At 42.3% G+C, this 9,069-nt stretch overlaps 1 protein-coding gene and 1 pseudogene across 5 annotated transcripts in view; one reads left to right on the top strand and one right to left on the bottom strand.

Annotated features, from left to right (window-relative positions):
* NRG2 (neuregulin 2) overlaps nucleotides 1-9,069 on the bottom strand; it is a 293,885-nt gene that overhangs the window by 122,051 nt on the left and 162,765 nt on the right. The gene's annotated exons all lie outside the window — the stretch shown is intronic.
* LOC102862436 lies at nucleotides 7,385-8,440 on the top strand (annotated as a pseudogene).

The following is a 9,069-nucleotide window of genomic DNA, read 5'->3' as shown; positions in this document are numbered from 1 at the left end:
CAGGTAGCAGTCCAGTTTTGCCAGAACTATTTGATGAAGAGATTGTCATTTTGCCATTTAATAGGTTTTATTTCCTTGTAGAATATCAGTTCACCATAGATAGCTGGCTTCTCCATTCTGTTCCACTGATCCGTGTGCCTTTCACTGTACCTGTACCATGTTGTTTTGGTTACTACCACTGTGTGGTAGGTTTTGAGGTTAGGGAGTGCTATGCCTCCCACTTCATTTCTGTTTCTCAGAAGTGTTTTACTTATTCGGGGTCTCTTGCCTCTCCAAATAAACTTGACAATTTCCCTTTTGATCTTCTTGAAAAATGAATTTGGTATCTGTATTGAATTGCATTGAATGTGTCCATTGCTTTTGGTAGGATGGTCATTTTCACAATATTGAGTCTTCCTATCCATGAACAGGGCATTTTTTCCATTTCGTTAGGTCTTTTGTTGTGTCTTGTAGAAATGTTCTGTAGTTTTCTTTTCTTTCTTTCTTTTTTTTTTTAAAATAAGTCTTTTGTATCTCTAGTTAGGTTCACTCCCAAGTATCTTTGTTACAGTAGAGGAATCCCTTTGATTTTTTTTAATATTGATCTTCTATCCTTATGCCGGTTATTTTAGAACTTAATTATCCAGTCACTTCAAACTCAACCTTGATTTCTCAAATAAATAGCAATAACTGAAGTCTAGTCTTAACATTCGCCTCATTTGTCAGTTCGTCCTATTATGGTAACTTCTACATTGCTGTGGTTCTGAAAGTATGTCAACAATATTTCAAATATCAGCAGGACACCTGTGGGGGAGAGATTTCAGCTGGCTAAGGCAGACTGATAAGAGGAACCTAATGATCTACTTCTAGGAGATGTAGTCAGTGAAAATCTTACAAAAAGTCCCATAACACAGTCTGATACAGTGTCAGAAGATAAGACACTCAGGTTTGAAGGCACAAGGAGAAATGCGGCATCAGGATTGGAGGAAGACTCATCAACAATCTGCTTTATGCAGATGACACAACCCTACTTGTTGAAACTGAGGAGGACCTGAAGTGCTTGCTGCAGAAGAGAAAGGACAGCAGCCTCCAATATGGATTGAAACTCAATGTCAAGAAAACAAAGATTCTTACCACTGGGCCAATAGGCAACATCATGATAGATGGTGAGGAGATTGAGATTGTTAAAGCTTCAGTTCTCCTGGCTCTACAATCAACACTCTTGAGACCAGCAATCAGGAAATTAAAAGACAAATTGCATTGGGAAAGTCTGCTGTCAGAGACCTCTCCAAAGTACTGAAGAGCAACGATATCAGTCTAGAGACTAAAGTGTGCCTGATACAGGGCATGGTCTTTGCAATTGTTTGCTATGCATCAGAGATTTGGAAAAAGACTAGGATGATAGAAGGAGAATTTATATCTTTGAGCTGTGGTGTTGGAGAAGAGTACTGAACATACACCATGGACTGCTAAGACAACAAACAAGTTTGTCCTACAGAGGGTGAAACCAGGCTGCTCCTTAGAGGTAAGGATTCTGAAGTTTCATCTGACATACTTTGGACAAGTTGCAAGGTGGGATCAGTCCTTGGAGCGGGACGTCATGCTTGCAAGGTTGGAGGGACAGCACAGGAGAGGAAGACCTTCGATGAGATGGATTGATTTAGTGACTAGGGTAATGGGGGTATGAGTGTCAGAGACAGTGAGATTGGCAAGGGATAGAGCAGGGTTTAGGACTGTTGTACATAGGGTAGCTATGAGTTGCAGGCAACTCAATGGCACATAATAACAACAAAAAACAACTGGGAAAGAGCTGCCTCCTAAAAGTGGAGTCTACCTTAATGCTACAGATGGAGGAAAGCCTTTAGGACCTTCATTTGCTGATGTGGACACAACTCAAAATGTGAAGAGCAGTTGAAAATGTCCATTAATAACTGGAGCATGAAATGTGTGCACTCAGGAAAATTGGAAGCTGTCAAAAATTACATGCAATGAATAAACATCATTATCCTAGGCATTCATGAACTGAAATGGACTGGTATTTGTCATTTCTAACTGAAAAATTATATATGGTCTATTAAGAACAATTCTTGATTTGTCAAGAATTCAAGAAGAATTTCATTAAGAGTTTAAAATCTTTGTTAAGAATTTAAGAAGTCAAGAAATCAAAAGACACATTGGCCAAGTCTGCCGTCAGGGACCTTTCCAAAGTACTGAGGAGCAATGATAACAGTTTAAAGACCACCATGTGCCTGATTTAGGCTATGGTCTTTTCAGTTACTTGTTATGCATCTAAGAGATGGATAAGGAATAAAGATAACAGAAGAATAATTAATGTTTTTGAACTGTGCTGTTGGAGAAGGATGCTGAATATCCCATGCACTGCCAAAAGAACAAACAGACAGGTCTCGGGAAAAGTACAGTGGGGGTACTCCTTAGAGGTGATGGTGGTGAAGCTTCAACTTATGTACTTTGGGCATTTTGTTAGGAAGAGCTATTCTTTGGAAAGGGACATCATGCTTGGAAAGGTGGAGAGTCAGTAAAAGAGAGGAAGATCCTCAATCAGTTGGATTGACACAAGGACTGCAGCAATGGGCTCAAGTGTGTGAGAGATGCTGATGGCAAAGGACAGGGTTCAGATCTATTGTTCATAGGGTTACTATAAGTTGTGCTCAACTTGATGGCACATAACTGCAACAACAAGAAGCATACCATGACAAGTTAAAGCGGTTCAATGCTATGTTCATTGGTTGTTGTTTTGGCAAATCAAGATGTATCCTGAAGGAAAATGCTGGCAAAACCTAAAATAGAACAAAACAAAGACCCAATAACTCAAATTTGTTGCCATGAAGTTAGAATCACTTTATAGCTAACCCCATACCCCCAATCTGGTTTTAGGAGACTGTAAAACATGGGAAGAGATTGCTCAGCTTTCTCCCTAGAAGCTACTGGAAGATCAGAGCCTGCAGAGAAGTGCCCCCTCAAAGCCAGCAGCACATCTCCCTGTGGACAATTCACCAGAGTCCCCCCAGAATGCTGTCAGTGACAGGTTCTATCCATGTATGTACAAGGACAATCACTTGATAGGATGATCACTAAGATTTGCACATCAGCCAATAATGTCAAAGGTGGAGAAAAGGAGGAGTTTTATCAACTTCAGTTTGGAGATTTTTAGCATTCTTCAATCAAGGATGCAGTTGAGATGTACTGATAATTAGTAGTGAATGAAATGCAAAAGTTGGAAACCAAAAAGAAAGTTTCACATTGAAAAAAATGACATTGGTGATAAAAAGGATTCAAGGAGTCCTATGATGAAATTTTGTAAGACCAACAACTTATTCACTGTAAATTCTTCTTTTACAACATAAATGGTGATTATACATATGGATCTAAGTAAGATGAAGCTGTTGACAGTTTCAATCTTTTCTCCATCCACCATGATATTGCCTATCAGTCCAGTGGTAAGAATTTTCGCTTTCTAGACATTGAGATCCAATCCTGAAGGTTGCATTCCTTGATCTTCTGCAACAAGTGCTTCAAGTCCTCCTCACTTTCAACAAGCAAGGCTGTGTCATGTGCATAACACAGGTTATTGATGAGTCTCCCTCCAATCCTGCTGCACATTCCTCTTCATAGAGTCCAGTTTCTAGAACAATTTGCTCAGCATATAGATTAAGTAGGTATGGAGAGAGACTACAACCCTGGCACACTCCTCTCTTAATTTTAAACCATGCTCTGTTTGCACAATTGCTAGTACTTTGGTACTAGCAGCCAAGAAATCAGGAGATGTACTGCCCTGGTAAAGTCTGTATTTATAAACATCTCTAAATTATTGAGGACTAATGACGTCAGTTTGAGGACTAAAGTGTTGTCTGATTCAGGCCATGGTTTTTCCAATCACTTGCTATACACCTGAGAGCTGGACAATGAATACGGATGACAGAAGAAGAATTTATGCCTTTGAGCTATAATGTTGGAGAAGATCACCGAACATCCCATGCATGGCCAAAAGAACAAATAAATATATCTTGGACAGAGTGCAGCCAGAGTGCTCTTTGAGGGCAAGAATGATGAAGCTTCCCCTCACATACTTCAGGCATGTTGCTAGGAGGGGCTATTCCTTGGAGAGGGACATGATGCTTGAAAAGGTGGAGAGTCGGCAAAGGAGAGGAAGACTTCATCCAGATGGACTGATACAGTGACTGCTGGAATGGGCTCTTGTGTGTCTGGAAGTGTGAGGATGGCACAGGATAGAACAGGGTTCAGATCCACTATTCATAGGGCTGCTATGAGTTGTACTTGATGGCACCTAACAACAATAACAACAACACAACATGGAATTCACTATATTGAATGCATAGGAATAAAACTAACTATATAGGTGAAAGAGATGGTAGAAAAACTCAGAATTATCAGTTGGAATAAGGCTGAGGTTCCACTCGGAATATATCATAAATAGTTCTTGTGTAAGCTCAGGTAGAAGTGGAAGAAAATGGAAATAAGTACACAAAAGTCAAAGTAATACCATCAGTACATCCCACCTGAACTTTGAGACCATCTCAAGAAAAATCTGATGCACTGATTGGTAATAACTTAAGATCAGAAGAGTTTTGAAATAAGATTAAGTGCATTATACATGAAGAAAGCAAAAAGTCATTAAAAAGATAAGAAAGAGACAACCTACTGACTGGGAACGAACATATGGCAATACCATCTCAGACAAAGGTTTCATAACAAAAGTTTACGTAATATTCCAGAGCCTCTAGGAAAAAAAAAAGACTGATAACACAATTACAAAATGGGCAAAAAAGATGGAAAGATTTTACACAGAGGAAAACATTTGGATGGCCAACAGACACATGAAGACATGCTCAAGATCACTGGCAAAAAGAGAGATGCAAATCAAAACCATAATGAGATACCATCTTACTCCAGCAGCAATGGCAAAGTTTAGCAGGGTAGCCAGCAATAAATGTTGGAGAGGATGTGAAGAGGCAAGAACTTTTTTTAAAGGCTTTTAAATTTTTTTTTATTATTATTTTTGTTGCGTGTACCGTCAAATCAGATCTGACTGGTACAGGAGGAGATTGTCCCTCCTTCTCCGGCAGAGCATCTGGTGGATTCGAACCATTCGCCTCTGGGATTGTAGTTGCAGCTCCTTGCCACTAGGCCACCAGAGCTCTCCAAGGCAAGAACTTTCAACACTGTTGTTGGAGGGATTGCAAAATGGTACAGTCTAGAAGACAGTTTGATGTTTCCTCAAAAAGTTGAACACATAAACTTCCTATGACCCAGCTATTACACTACTAGGAATATACCCCATGGAAATTAGTACTGAGACACACACCAATGTTCATAACACCATTATTCACCATCTCAAGATCAAGGAAACAGCCCAAATGTCCAACTACAACTGAATGGATTGAGAACTTGTGGTACATTCACACAATGAAATACTATACAGCACTCAGGAGTAACAATTTTGAAAAATACTATATAACTTGGGAGAGACTGAATAGCATTATTCTGAATGAACTAAGTCAGTCTCATAAGGAGACCATTACTGCATGAGACCATTACTGTAAATACAGAAGGATAATTAGTAAAGCATGTATGGGGACTCAGAGGGGGATGGGGTGGGTGCAGAGGGTTGAGGAGAGGTATGGGGGGAAAAAACCACAGGGTTGCACAGTTTGGTGAGTGGAGGAAGAGGGTGAAGGGAATGGGAAGGATCTGGTGGGGACCTGAAAAGATTGGGTAATGATGGGCAAGGTCCAATGGCGACTGATTTTATAAAATATAATGCATGGAAATGACTATCTGAAACACAGAATGAATGAAGAATAGTATGAAAGACAATGTATATTGTGAGCAAACCAATATAAAATAGAATAATAATATAAAATTAAAAAATAAAGAAAAAAATAAAAGTGAATCAGAAGAGACCCTAAACTAGCTCTTGAGGCATGGAGAATCTGACACCATCGAACACGTGGCAGTCACCACAAAGTTCAATCCTTTCATGATCTCAGACTGCAGCAAGAACCTCAAATGCCATGTCAATTCCCCCTCACACGTGCTCAGGAAGATCACGTCTTCCTCACTCTGCAAGGATCTGCGGCAGAAGGACAGAGTGCTCTCCGTGCCCATCCACATGGATGACGAGGTCCAGAGGGCACTAAAAAGGTCAGCAAATTGGCAAGTACTCCAGGTATACAGAAAAAAAGTGTGTCATCCACATCAAAAGAGTGCAGCATAAGGCTAATGGTACAACGGTGCATGCCTTCACTGAGGCAAGGTGGCTACCACGGGGCTGAAATCGAATGAGGATTGGGGAAAAAATTCTTGAACATAAAGTCAAATCTCGAAAAGTGGGGAAAGAGAAAGGCAAGTATGAGGAAGAACTGATGGAGAAAATGCAGGAATGAATGCAACCTGTTGAACAACCACAGTTTAACTAGATTGCTAGTGAGGATATGTTCTTGTGAACTTTCCAAAACTTCCTTGCGGCTCTGTAAATCTGCCTTTGCAATTTTTATTCATAATTTTAAGAATAAAAATTTGAAATGTGGCCCAGTTGTAAAAACAAAACTAAAAAACTTGCCCTTGAATGTAAAGGAGCTATAGTAAGTGGAAGAAATGCTGATGCAAAAGAGCTGAACAAATTTCAAATATACAAAGACCTAGAGTTAGAAAACCAAAAAGGAAGAACATGTTCAATATTTTTAAAGCTGAGAGAACTGAAGGGAAAAATACATTCAAGCCTGGTGCTTTAATATTTAATGATTGCATGGGCAAAATATTGAATGATATGTTGCTGTTGTTCTTAGGTGTCATTGAGTCAAGTATGACTCCTCCCGACCCTGTGAACAACCAGTCAGAACAATGGCCAATCTCACGTCATCCTCATCATCTCTGACACTCTCAAGCTCACTGCTGCAATCACTGTGTCAATTCATCTGGTTGACGGTCTTCCTCTCTTTCACTAATCCTCCACCTTCGCAAGCATTATGTCCTTCTCCAAGGAATAACCTCTCCCAGCAACATGTCCAAAGCATGCGAGTTGAAGCTTCATCATCTTTACTTCCAAGGAACCCTGTGTGGCTGCACCTTCTCTAAGACATATCTGTTTGTTCTTTTGGCCATCCGTAAGATCATTAGCACTCTTCTCCAACACAATAGCTCAAAGACATCAATTCTTCTTTGTCATCCTTAGTCATTGTCCAGCTCTCAGATGCACAGAAGTGACTGGAAAGACGATGACCTGAATTAGATGCACCTTACTTTTTATTTTTATTGAATGACACAGAAAGCATTAAGAGAAAATGGACACGGGGTGGGGGAGAGTGGAGAAGGGGGAGGGTCTCGACGGCTGAAGGAGGAGTAGCTGTGGGTGAAGACGGCGGCAGCCGAGGCCGCGAACTGCATCATGGAGGTCTCCTGTGGTCAGGCCGAGAGCAGCGAGAAGCCCAACGCCGAGGACATGATGTCCAAGGATTACTACTTCGACTCCTATGCCCGCTTCGGCATCCACAAGGAGGTGCTGAAGGATGAGGTGAGCACCCTCACGTACCGCAACTCCATGTTCCACAACCGGCACCTCTTCAAGGACAAGGTGGTGCTGGACGTGGGCTCGGGCACCGGCATCCTCTGCATGTTCGCTGCCAAGGCCGGGGCCCGCAAAGTCATCGGGATCGAGTGCTCCAGTATCTCTGATTACGCCATGAAGATCGTCAAAGCCAACAAATTAGACCATGTGGTGACCATCATGAAGGGGAAGGTGGAGGAGGTGGAGTTGCCGGTGAACAAGGTGGACATCGTCATCAGCGAGTGGATGGGCTACTACTGCCTCTTCTACGAGTCCATGCTCAACACCGTGCTGTACGCCTGTGACAAGGGGCTGGCGCCCGACGGCCTCATCTTCCCAGACTGAGCCACGCTGTGCGTCATGGCCATTGAGGACCAGCAGTACAAGGACTACAAGATCCACTGGTGGGAGAACGTGTACGGCTTTGACATGTCTTGTATCAAGGACGTGGCCATCAAGGAGCCCCTGGTGGACATGGTGGACCCCAAGCAGCTGGTCACCAATGCCTGCCTCATAAAGGAGGTGGACATCGACACTGTCAAGGTGGAGGACCTGACCTTCACCTCGCCCTTCTGCCTGCAAGTGAAGCGGAACGACTACGTGCACGCCCTGGTGGCGTACTTCAACAGCGAGTTCACACGCTGCCACAAGAGGACCAGCTTCTCCACAAGCCCCGAGTCTCCCTACAAGCACTGGAAGCAGACTGTGTTCTACATGGAGGACTACCTGACTGTCAAGACGGGGGAGGAGATCTTTGGCACCATCGGCATGTGCCCCAATGCCAAGAACAACCGCGACCTGGACTTCACTATCAACCTGGACTTCAAGGGCCAACTGTGTGAACTGTCCTGCTCCACCGACTATAGGATGCGCTGAGGGCTGCTGCCCTCCAGGGCCCAGGGCTGCGGTGTTCTTAGGCGGTTTTGACGGGTCCCCTTTCCTCTCCCTCCCTCCCACTGAAGGGGGTTTTAGGGGCTGGAGCCAGGGTGGGGGGGCCACATCGTGACTGTGTTTTTCACAACTTATGTTTTTATATGGTTGCTTTTACGCCAATAAATTCTCAGTGGGGGAAAAAAGAGAGAAAATGGAAGAATATATTGAGTCAACATGTAGAAAAGGAATTGGTTAATGGTCAACCATTTCAGGAGAGTATATGACTGAGAACCAATAGTAGTGAAGAAAGAAATACAAGCTGCACAGAATGTACTGGTGAAAATCACGGCTCCAAAGAATCCATGTAATACCAGCTGAAATGTTTCAACAAAGGGATTCAATGTCAGAAGTTCCCAGTTGTCAATTCTAAAAAATTTGAAAGCCAGTTACTTGGCCAGCCAACTGGAAGAGACCTATATATGTAACTATTTCCAAGAAAGGTGATCCAACAGAACTCTGAAACTCTGAAATTATCAAACAATGGTGATGAAGGAAGAAGTTCAAGCTGCTTTGAAGGAAATAGCAAAAAATAAGGCCCCAGGAATAGATGGTATACCAATTGAAGTATTTCA

The sequence above is a fragment of the Elephantulus edwardii genome, unplaced genomic scaffold (genome assembly GCF_000299155.1).
Source record: "Elephantulus edwardii isolate Elephantulus edwardi_28Jun2011 unplaced genomic scaffold, EleEdw1.0 scaffold00095, whole genome shotgun sequence".
Classification (NCBI taxonomy): Eukaryota; Metazoa; Chordata; class Mammalia; order Macroscelidea; family Macroscelididae; genus Elephantulus; species Elephantulus edwardii.
This window is presented reverse-complemented; position numbering and strand designations above follow the sequence as displayed.